Here is an 8,537-nt window from a genome sequence, read left to right as displayed (position 1 = left end):
TTTTTTCACGAGATAGGGTCTCGCTTTGTCACCCAAGGTGGAGTGCAGTGGTATGATCATAGCTGTAACCTTGAACTCCTGGGCTCAAGCAATCCTCCTGCTTCAACCTCCTGAGTAGCTGGGACAACAGGCACTTGCCACCACATCCAGCTCAAATTAATTTTTTGTCTCCTTAAAAGTCCACTGTCGGGATTAAGCGAGATGAGGAATGGAAAGCATTCTGAAATGTCAAAATACACGTTGACTTTGGCTTGGACTCAGACATTCCTTAAATGCTAATTAAATACACACCTACCAGTCAGGCGCGGTGACTCACACCTGTAATCCCAGCACTTTGGGAGGCTGAGGCGGGCGGATCACGAGGTCAGGAGATCGAGAGCATCCTGGCTAACACGGTGAAACCCCGTTTCTACTAAAAATACAAAAAACAAATAGCCGGGCGTGGTGGTGGGCGCCTGTAGTCCCAGCTACTCAGGAGGCTGAGGCAGGAGAATGGTGTGAACCCAGGAGACGGAGCTTGCAGTGAGCCGAGATGGCGCCACTGCACTCCAGCTTGGGTGACAGAGCGAGACTCCGTCTCAAAAAAAAAAAAAACAAAAAAACACACCTACCTGCATCTAAATGCTGAAGTGCTACTGAAGGCACCCTAAAATGGCTGAGAATGAGAGGGGAGAAACTGGATCATCTCCAAACACAGAGTCTACCAATTACTAAAGAGTTGATTGTGGGCCGGGCACCATGGCTCATGCTTGTAATCCCAGAACTTTAAGAGGCCGAGGCAAGGGGATCACAAGGTCAGGAGTTTGAGACCGGCCTGGCCAATGTGGTGAAACCCTGTTTCTACTAAAAGTACAAAAATTAGCCAGGTGTGGTGGGAGGCACCTGTAGTCCCAGCTATTTGGGAAGCTGAGGCAGGAGAATCACTTGAACCCAGGAGGCGGAGGTTGCAGTAAGCCAAGATCATGACATTGCACTCTAGCCTGGGTGACAGAGACGACGTCTCAAAAAAAAAAAAAAAAAAAAAAAAAGAGAGATGATTGTGAATCTATGCTCAACTCTGTGCAAATTGAATTGTTGCCACATTTATGTTCCCAACACACAGGAGCCAAAACTAAATGTCCCCATTTGTAGGGACTGTCAGGTAATTTAGTGATACATTGCTTTAATCTATGGCTGTGAATGGGAAGGTGAAAACATCTAACTTCTCTGAGACTCAGTTTTCTCCACACAAAGTTATGGAGAAAATGCCATAAGGGTCCTTCCTAGCTCTAATCTCCTGAGTTTTAAAAACTGAAGGAAAAGGAGTTCAGAATTGATGGACTAACTAGTTCACCTCCCAGGCACCAGGCCAGACATTTTGTCTCTCTATTGTCTTCTCATAATGAAAATAACTTCAGTTCAGTTAAGGCCAATGCAGCCTTAATCTACTGCTGGTTTGCAAATCCGTCACTCGCCCCAACTCAAGAGCAGCTGATTCTATTTCTGTCTGACTTTCTGTGCCAAAACTCAACCCCCAGTTTGTTTGGTTTTAATAAATTTATTCTGTTGTTACGGACATTGTGTAAAATGGAAAAAAACAAGTCTAGACTGGTTTTAGTTCAGGAAGTTAGGGCAGGGTCTCTTTATTAAAAATAAACATCCTCCTGCTTGCTTCCTTTTCACTTTTCTCACAAATCTCTTCCCAAAAGCCCTTGGAATCTGGGACTCCAACATGCAATGATTGCCTCAGATCTCTGTACTACACCTGACCCCTTTCTGAAATATTTGAAGCCGAGAATACAGGAAGTTCTTAAAGACAACAATACAGGTTGTATGTGACACAAAATTAATGACCTGATAACTACCCTGATAGGATCTTTTGGCTTCCTATAATAAAACTTGGCACAATCATCCCAGCAAATAAGACACATTTTCAGTCTGAATCTCCTTGTTTTTTGGCACTCCCTGCCTTTCTAAACATGGCGGCCTGCAACACTTCCTGTCCCTTAGAAACAGGAAAAGTTTCCTTGTCCCCCTCGCAGGGTGTGCGATGGAGGTGCAGCTCGCTTCTTCATTGTCCCACTACTCAAACCACTAGGGGAGCCTGAAGACAGGCAGGTTGTGGGGGTCCGGCCCCACAGCAGTGTCTAGGGGTGAGTGTTTACAGCTCCTGAAGCCCCAGTGGGTGTGTGTTACAGGGTACTCTTTTAGTTTAGCCATCCGTAGTTGGCTTGCGTTAGCTCAATTAGACCCTCTACCTTCTCGCAGACAGAGGGCTTTCTGCATCCTGGGTTCTTGCCTTGGTGTACCACAAGATTCAGATGACACATAGGCTTGGAGAACGAGTGCAACGTTTTACTCGTTGGGAGTAGCTCTCAGAAGATGGGGGAGCCAGAAGGGAGATGGTTTTCCCCTGGAGTCAGGCTGATCAGCGGCCCGGACTCTCCTCCAACTGTCCAAGCCAAATTTGTGTCGTTCTGCTTCTGTCAGTTGGTGGCCTGCAGGTGTGCCAGTGCCAGTCAGTGCATTCCTCTCAACGTCCAGCTGCCTCTGGTCTGCCGGCTAGGGTCTTGGGCATTTTTTATAGGCACAGGACGGGGGCGTGGCAGGCCAGGGTGATCTTGGGAAATGCAACAGCTGGGCAGGAAATGCCTGTCCTCACAAAGGTCTGTGGGCATGGAGCCCTAGGGAGGGACCACGCCCTCCTCTACCCAGCACTTCCATATCACCAATAGGGTATAACTCAATTCAGGGTCGAGTTTGTTTTCAGCCCTTGTCTTTTCGCCTTAGGGGTTTTCCTTTTTTTGGTGGGCCTGCCTCTTTCTTTTCTCCTCAGGGGATTTTGTGAAGTGCCATTAAAATACAAAAGCTTCTGATTAGTGAAGGACACAAGTGGCCTACAAGAAGAAATACATTAATAAATATTTACTGTTCTTCAGCAAACACTTGGAAGAGCATAATGTGGCAGTTAGGCGCAAAGGCCCTGGGATAGAGAACCTGAGTATTTACCAACCGTGTGAACCTTCACAAGTCTCATTTCTCTGTGCTCCAGTTTCTGCAATGTAAAGTGCGAATAGTAACAGAACTAACCTTATAGGCTTATTGTGAAGATTTAAATAAACAATACAAGTTAAGCACTTGGAAGGTGACTTGGCACAGAGCAAGCCTCAGTTTTTACACTTGAGGAATATCCCAAAGCGCTCAGAAGTCACATATGGCTCAAGCTTTCTGTGTTTTTTCTGTTTCTGGTCTGTGCTAAGTCACTAGCTGTTCATTCTACCTAGAATACACTCCCCACCTTCCCTCGCTGGCAGCCTCTCATCAGTTATCAAATGGGTCTCTCTGGAAACTCTCCATGCTCCTGGGCTCTCCTAACACATGGTGATACACCTGACTAACACAGAATTAATCACATCTTATTACTACCATTAATTTCTATATTTGTCTATTTTAAAAAAGCGTATAACACATACTGGGAACTCAATATATAGTTTAAATATCTCTGGGGTACATCAAAACACTAGCTCCCCACAGCTTCTTTCTGCCACCCTGTTCATGCTGATCTGAAAATGTGTGAACACGTGACAGTGACCAGCCAGAAAGCACAGAGCTGTCTGGGGCATGAAGAAGGTCTTTGAGCACAGAGCTGGGGGACAGCAAGTGGGGACTTGAGCCTCAGGACCAGAACTGAGCAAATTCAAGAGACTCCACAGAGTTTATCTTTTCAGTTTCAAAACTTAGTTTACTTACTTTCACGAATGAATTTGTCATAACCTATTGGTTTTCTCCCCTAAGAAAGTGTGTGTGTGTGTGTGTGTGTGTGTTTGTGTATGTGTGTTTCCCTAGGAAGACCATACAGATTAGCCCCCATGGGCCAAATAACGTTTTGGAATTTAGCTAGTTAACTAAAGAACCTTTGGGAATTGTAAGCTTAGGTTAGAACAAGGCATTTACTCATGTAAGTAAACAATATAAGAAAACAAAAGTTTTTTATAAATGAATGTTTTAATAATGAATAAGAATATAATAATAAATAAGAAATGAATAAGGAACAGGACCAATAACTAAAAAGGCAAAAGTGAAGACAGATAAAAACAAAAGTAAACAAAGAAACTAAAGCTTTTTTCCCTTGTGAAATAACAAGGCACAAAATGTGGTTTCAATATCTCCCTCTCTCTCTATTTCTTTCCTCTCCTCTTACCGGCTCCTAGCTAGTGTGGCTCTGGGGATGATCACAGAAGCCCTAGGAGGTAAAGGACATAAACTATGTAACCAACCATTTAGATTAATCAAATCAACAAATATTTAAAGCACTGTGGAGTCATGAAGAGAGCTCAGATCTGAGTTCTGATCACCACCCCAGCATGTATTGGTTCTACCTCTGAGCAGGTGAGCCTTTCCAAGCCTAAAACGGAGGTAACACCCATACCTGGAAAGGTTTCTGTGAATACTAGAAATAGTATAGGTAAGGTAATTAGGCATTTAATAAATAATAGATATTCTCATTTTATTAGCCTAACCAAGTATATAAAGCAATGCAAATAAAACACGGTTCCTAACTTCAAGCAGGTTCACAGGTAATAAACATGTGATGCACTGCATTTAAAAATAGCACTGAAACACCTCAGGTAACTGTTTCCTGAAAATCCATTAGAAATTTTTCAAAAGCAAAAGAAGAGAAAGATTCTTTAAACTTTCTCAGGGGAGGGGGCAAAATGCTTAAGACGTATAAAAGGTTGCAAAATCAGGCCGGGCGCGGTGGCTCAAGCCTGTAATCCCAGCACTTTGGGAGGCCGAGACGGGTGGATCACGAGGTCAGGAGATCGAGACCATCCTGGCTAACACGGTGAAACCCCGTCTCTACTAAAAAAGATACAAAAAAAACTAGCCGGGCGATGTGGCGGGCGCCTGTAGTCCCAGTTACTCGGGAGGCTGAGGCAGGAGAATGGCGTAAACTCAGGAGGCGGAGCTTGCAGTGAGCTGAGATCTGGCCACTGCACTCCAGCCCGGGCTACAGAGCGAGACTCCGTCTCCAAAAAAAAAAAAAAAAGGTTGCAAAATTTGCCTCCTAAAACAAACATGCTATAATGACTTGGCATTTTGTTAGAAAATAGATTTTTACCCAAATATTTCTCAGGCTAATGAAATGCTGTGTCAGTGGTCACATGTCCACAGAAAACAGAATTGATACTGGCAGGCAAAGGCAGGAAAAGGCATTCCAAAAGAATAGAGTGGTGTAACACAAAGGACCCGGGTGTCTGAAATGATCCTGAGCTTTTAATCACGTCTCCCACAGCTACCCAGCCCCACTGGAAGAAACTCCTGACACTCTTGTTTATTCGGAGCTACCTTTCAGACTTTTTTCCATTTTCTTATAACCTTGGACTAGGCCTAGAAGCCTATTGCTGATCTCAGCTCTCGACTTCCTGCCCCATTTCCCATCTACAGTCTCACACTCTAAGATCCAACATATAATATAGTTTTCCTGGTTCTATTCCTTGGTCCGCTTCCTTGATAACAATTTTAACTTACCTCTTACATGGTATCTGTTTCTGGTCCCTCCAGAGGACTCAGCCTGATCCCTTGAGACTCTTAGGACTAGAGTTCATGTTGAATCCTTGGTCCCTAAAGAGAGAATGGAAAAAGACATGAAAAATACAAGATATTTGTAAATTAATTTGCCCGAAGCAGAGTATTTGGGAAGTTGAGTGGTTAAAAACATTGGCAAAATTTTTTGCAAAATTACAGAGTTCTTTCCACATTGCCTCTCTCATAAAATGCTTGGTGTTTGCCAAATTATATTAGCTGAGAAGACCCATGGCCCACCAAAGGCACAGTGACAGCCTGAAGCTGTGGATCTGAGGTTATGCCAGGTCACCGAACTGCCTGTGTAGCCAAAGTCAGCCTCCAGGGTGAGAAGGATTTTCTGTTGTCTGCTTAAAGAGGAGTACAAAAGTATTTATGGCTACAGTCATGTTTCTGACAACAAACCCAATTATAAGCCAACATTAAGGAAGTGATTTAGCAATACTTTTAGTGTGTGTTGGTCAAACAACAAATATGTATTGATCGCCTACTCTGTGCAAATCAACCCAATGGACTTACGTGGTTTAAACTCTCTATATATAACTCAATTTTATTGATATTGTGCAATACATTGTTTGGTCTTATTACCGTTACTCGTGAAAGAGTCAAAAAAGAATAAGCAAAGGGAAATAATGGTCATTTGCTCCTAAAGCTCATTTCTTTCATCTATCCCTGAGTACCAAATGGTTGGTTCTATGGTGGAAGATAGGTGGGACCCATTTAGCGAAAAGGGTATTGCCATTAATTTTGAAAAAATAAATCGAAATGTTTTATTTGCATGGGATGATGACTCTCAAATTTGTATTTTCAACTAAGATTAAACACGGAACTCCTACTGCTTACTCTTTCTTTCTATCTAGATATCACAGAAACATCTCAACTCTTTATACTGCTTATCTCCCTGCAAACTGTGAACTGCTCTAGATTAGCATCAGTTGTGCAATCCAGAACAAAGGACCCGTGCTTGACACCAGACCTTTACCCCTGCATTCGCTGGTTCACCACCACCTTCTAGAGAATTTCCATATCCCTCTTCTTCTTTCTTCCTCTTACACTTCATCTTGGTGTAAGTCATGATCACTTCTTACCTGAGCTGCTGCAATTCCCGACCCCAGCTGATCTCCCTACATTAACTCTTACCACTCTCTAATCTATTCTCCGCAGTGCTTCCAGATTCATTTATAAAAAACACAATCTGTTTATGTCTCTCTTGTCCTTCTTAAAGTTCTTAATCATTTCCAATCACTTACAGATCTGTTTAAAAAATCAGTTCTTTTGCATTTTTACATGAACCTGCCTAAATCCCCTACCTCATCATGTGTCTTTTAATACTTCGAGCCTTGTTCCACCTTACGGCTTACATAATTACTGTTCCTTCAGCCTGTAAGACTCTCTCTTTCTAGTCTTACTTCCCCCTTTATCCATTTAACTCTCATTTATACTTCAAATTGCAAATCAAACATGCTTTTTAAGAGTTTTTTTTTCTAACCCCCTAAACTAAGTCTGGATCCTCTGTCATGTACTTTCCTAACTCTCTATACTTTTCCTTCATTAACTTTATCAGATTTCATAATTGCACATTTTTATGATGATCTCATTCCACAAAACTGTGTGTCCCACCAGGGTAGTAACCTACCCATCTTGTTCATTAACACAATACAGCACATAGATGAACATCTATTGGGGGTGGGTAGAGTAAGCTAATCCAGACAACATCCTAATAATAAGTGAACTGAAGATTATGTGGAATCAGTGCAGACCCTCAAAGTAATTCCTCTGATGCTTCTGTTTCCTTTTAGCATCTGCCACTACCTCATATAAAATTATTTACTTATTTTACTACTTTAGTGTTTGTCTCCTCTATCAAGCTGACCTCAGCTTTTTGAAACAGCATTAGAAGAAACCAGAAAATCGTGAAAAAGAATCTTCAAAGTATGAGGGAAACCAAGTTTCAAACTAAAATTGTATTTCTAACTAAACTATCATTTCAGAGGAAAAACAAAATAAGTCTATTTTTAGACAATTATCATGATTGCTTACCACTCACAAACCCGTTGATAGAAGCTTTACTTCAGAAAATTGTACAATGATAGAAAAAATTGAATGCAAAGAGATTGTAAGCATGCATGTAAATCAAAGCACATGATGACTGTATAAAGTATTAAGGATAATAGTGAGTAATTACAGCAGTGCTCTAATTGTCATTAAAACATTTAAACTTTCTTGTATTGCTCAAGGGGTATATAGAAGTATTGATTAATTTTTTATTGTGTTAAAAAATATAGATGTTAATAATTCAAAGAAACTCTCTTAAAAAATTGATAAGCTGGGTGTGGTGACATTCACCTATGATCCCAGATACTCAGGAGGCTGAGGGGAGGATCCCTTGAGGCCAAGAGTGTAAAGCTGCAGTGAGCTATGATCACATCATTGTACTCCAGCCTAGACAGCTGGGCAAAACTTTGTCTCCAAAACAAACAAAGAAATAAAAATTTAGTGATTCCTCAAGGATCTAGAACTAGAAATACCATTTGACCCAGCCATCCCATTACTGGGGATATACCCAAAGGATTATAAATCATGCTGCTATAAAGATACATTCACACGTATGTTTATTGCGGCACTATTCACAATAGCAAAGACCTGGAATCAACCCAAATGTCCATCAGTGACAGATTGGATTAAGAAAACGTGGCATATATACACCATGGAATACTACGCAGCCATAAAAAAGGATGAGTTCGTGTCCTTTGTAGGAACATGGATGCAGCTGGAAACCATCATTCTCAGCAAACTATCACAAGAACAGAAAACCAAATACCGCATGTTCTCACTCATAGGTGGGAACTGAACAATGAGATCACTTGGACACAGGAAGGGGATCATCATACACCAGGTCCTATTGTGGGGAAGGGGGAAGGGATAGCGTTAGGAGATATACCCAATGTAAATGACGAGTTAATGGGTGCAGC

At 41.9% G+C, this 8,537-nt stretch overlaps 1 long non-coding RNA gene across 1 annotated transcript; it reads right to left on the bottom strand.

Moving 5' to 3' along the window:
• LOC105520533 lies at positions 1–8,031 on the bottom strand. Its single transcript, XR_001003146.1, has 4 exons — positions 7,912–8,031; positions 5,512–5,604; positions 608–2,876; positions 1–291 (listed from the first exon to the last, which is right to left on the bottom strand). It is a non-coding gene; the product is annotated as an uncharacterized LOC105520533 (long non-coding RNA).
• Between the last annotated feature and the right edge of the window lie 506 nt (positions 8,032–8,537).

This window comes from Colobus angolensis, unplaced genomic scaffold (assembly GCF_000951035.1).
Source record: "Colobus angolensis palliatus isolate OR3802 unplaced genomic scaffold, Cang.pa_1.0 Scaffold11, whole genome shotgun sequence".
NCBI classification, from domain to species: Eukaryota; Metazoa; Chordata; class Mammalia; order Primates; family Cercopithecidae; genus Colobus; species Colobus angolensis.
Note: the sequence above shows the minus strand (reverse complement) of the source record. Positions and strands in the feature narration are given on the sequence as shown.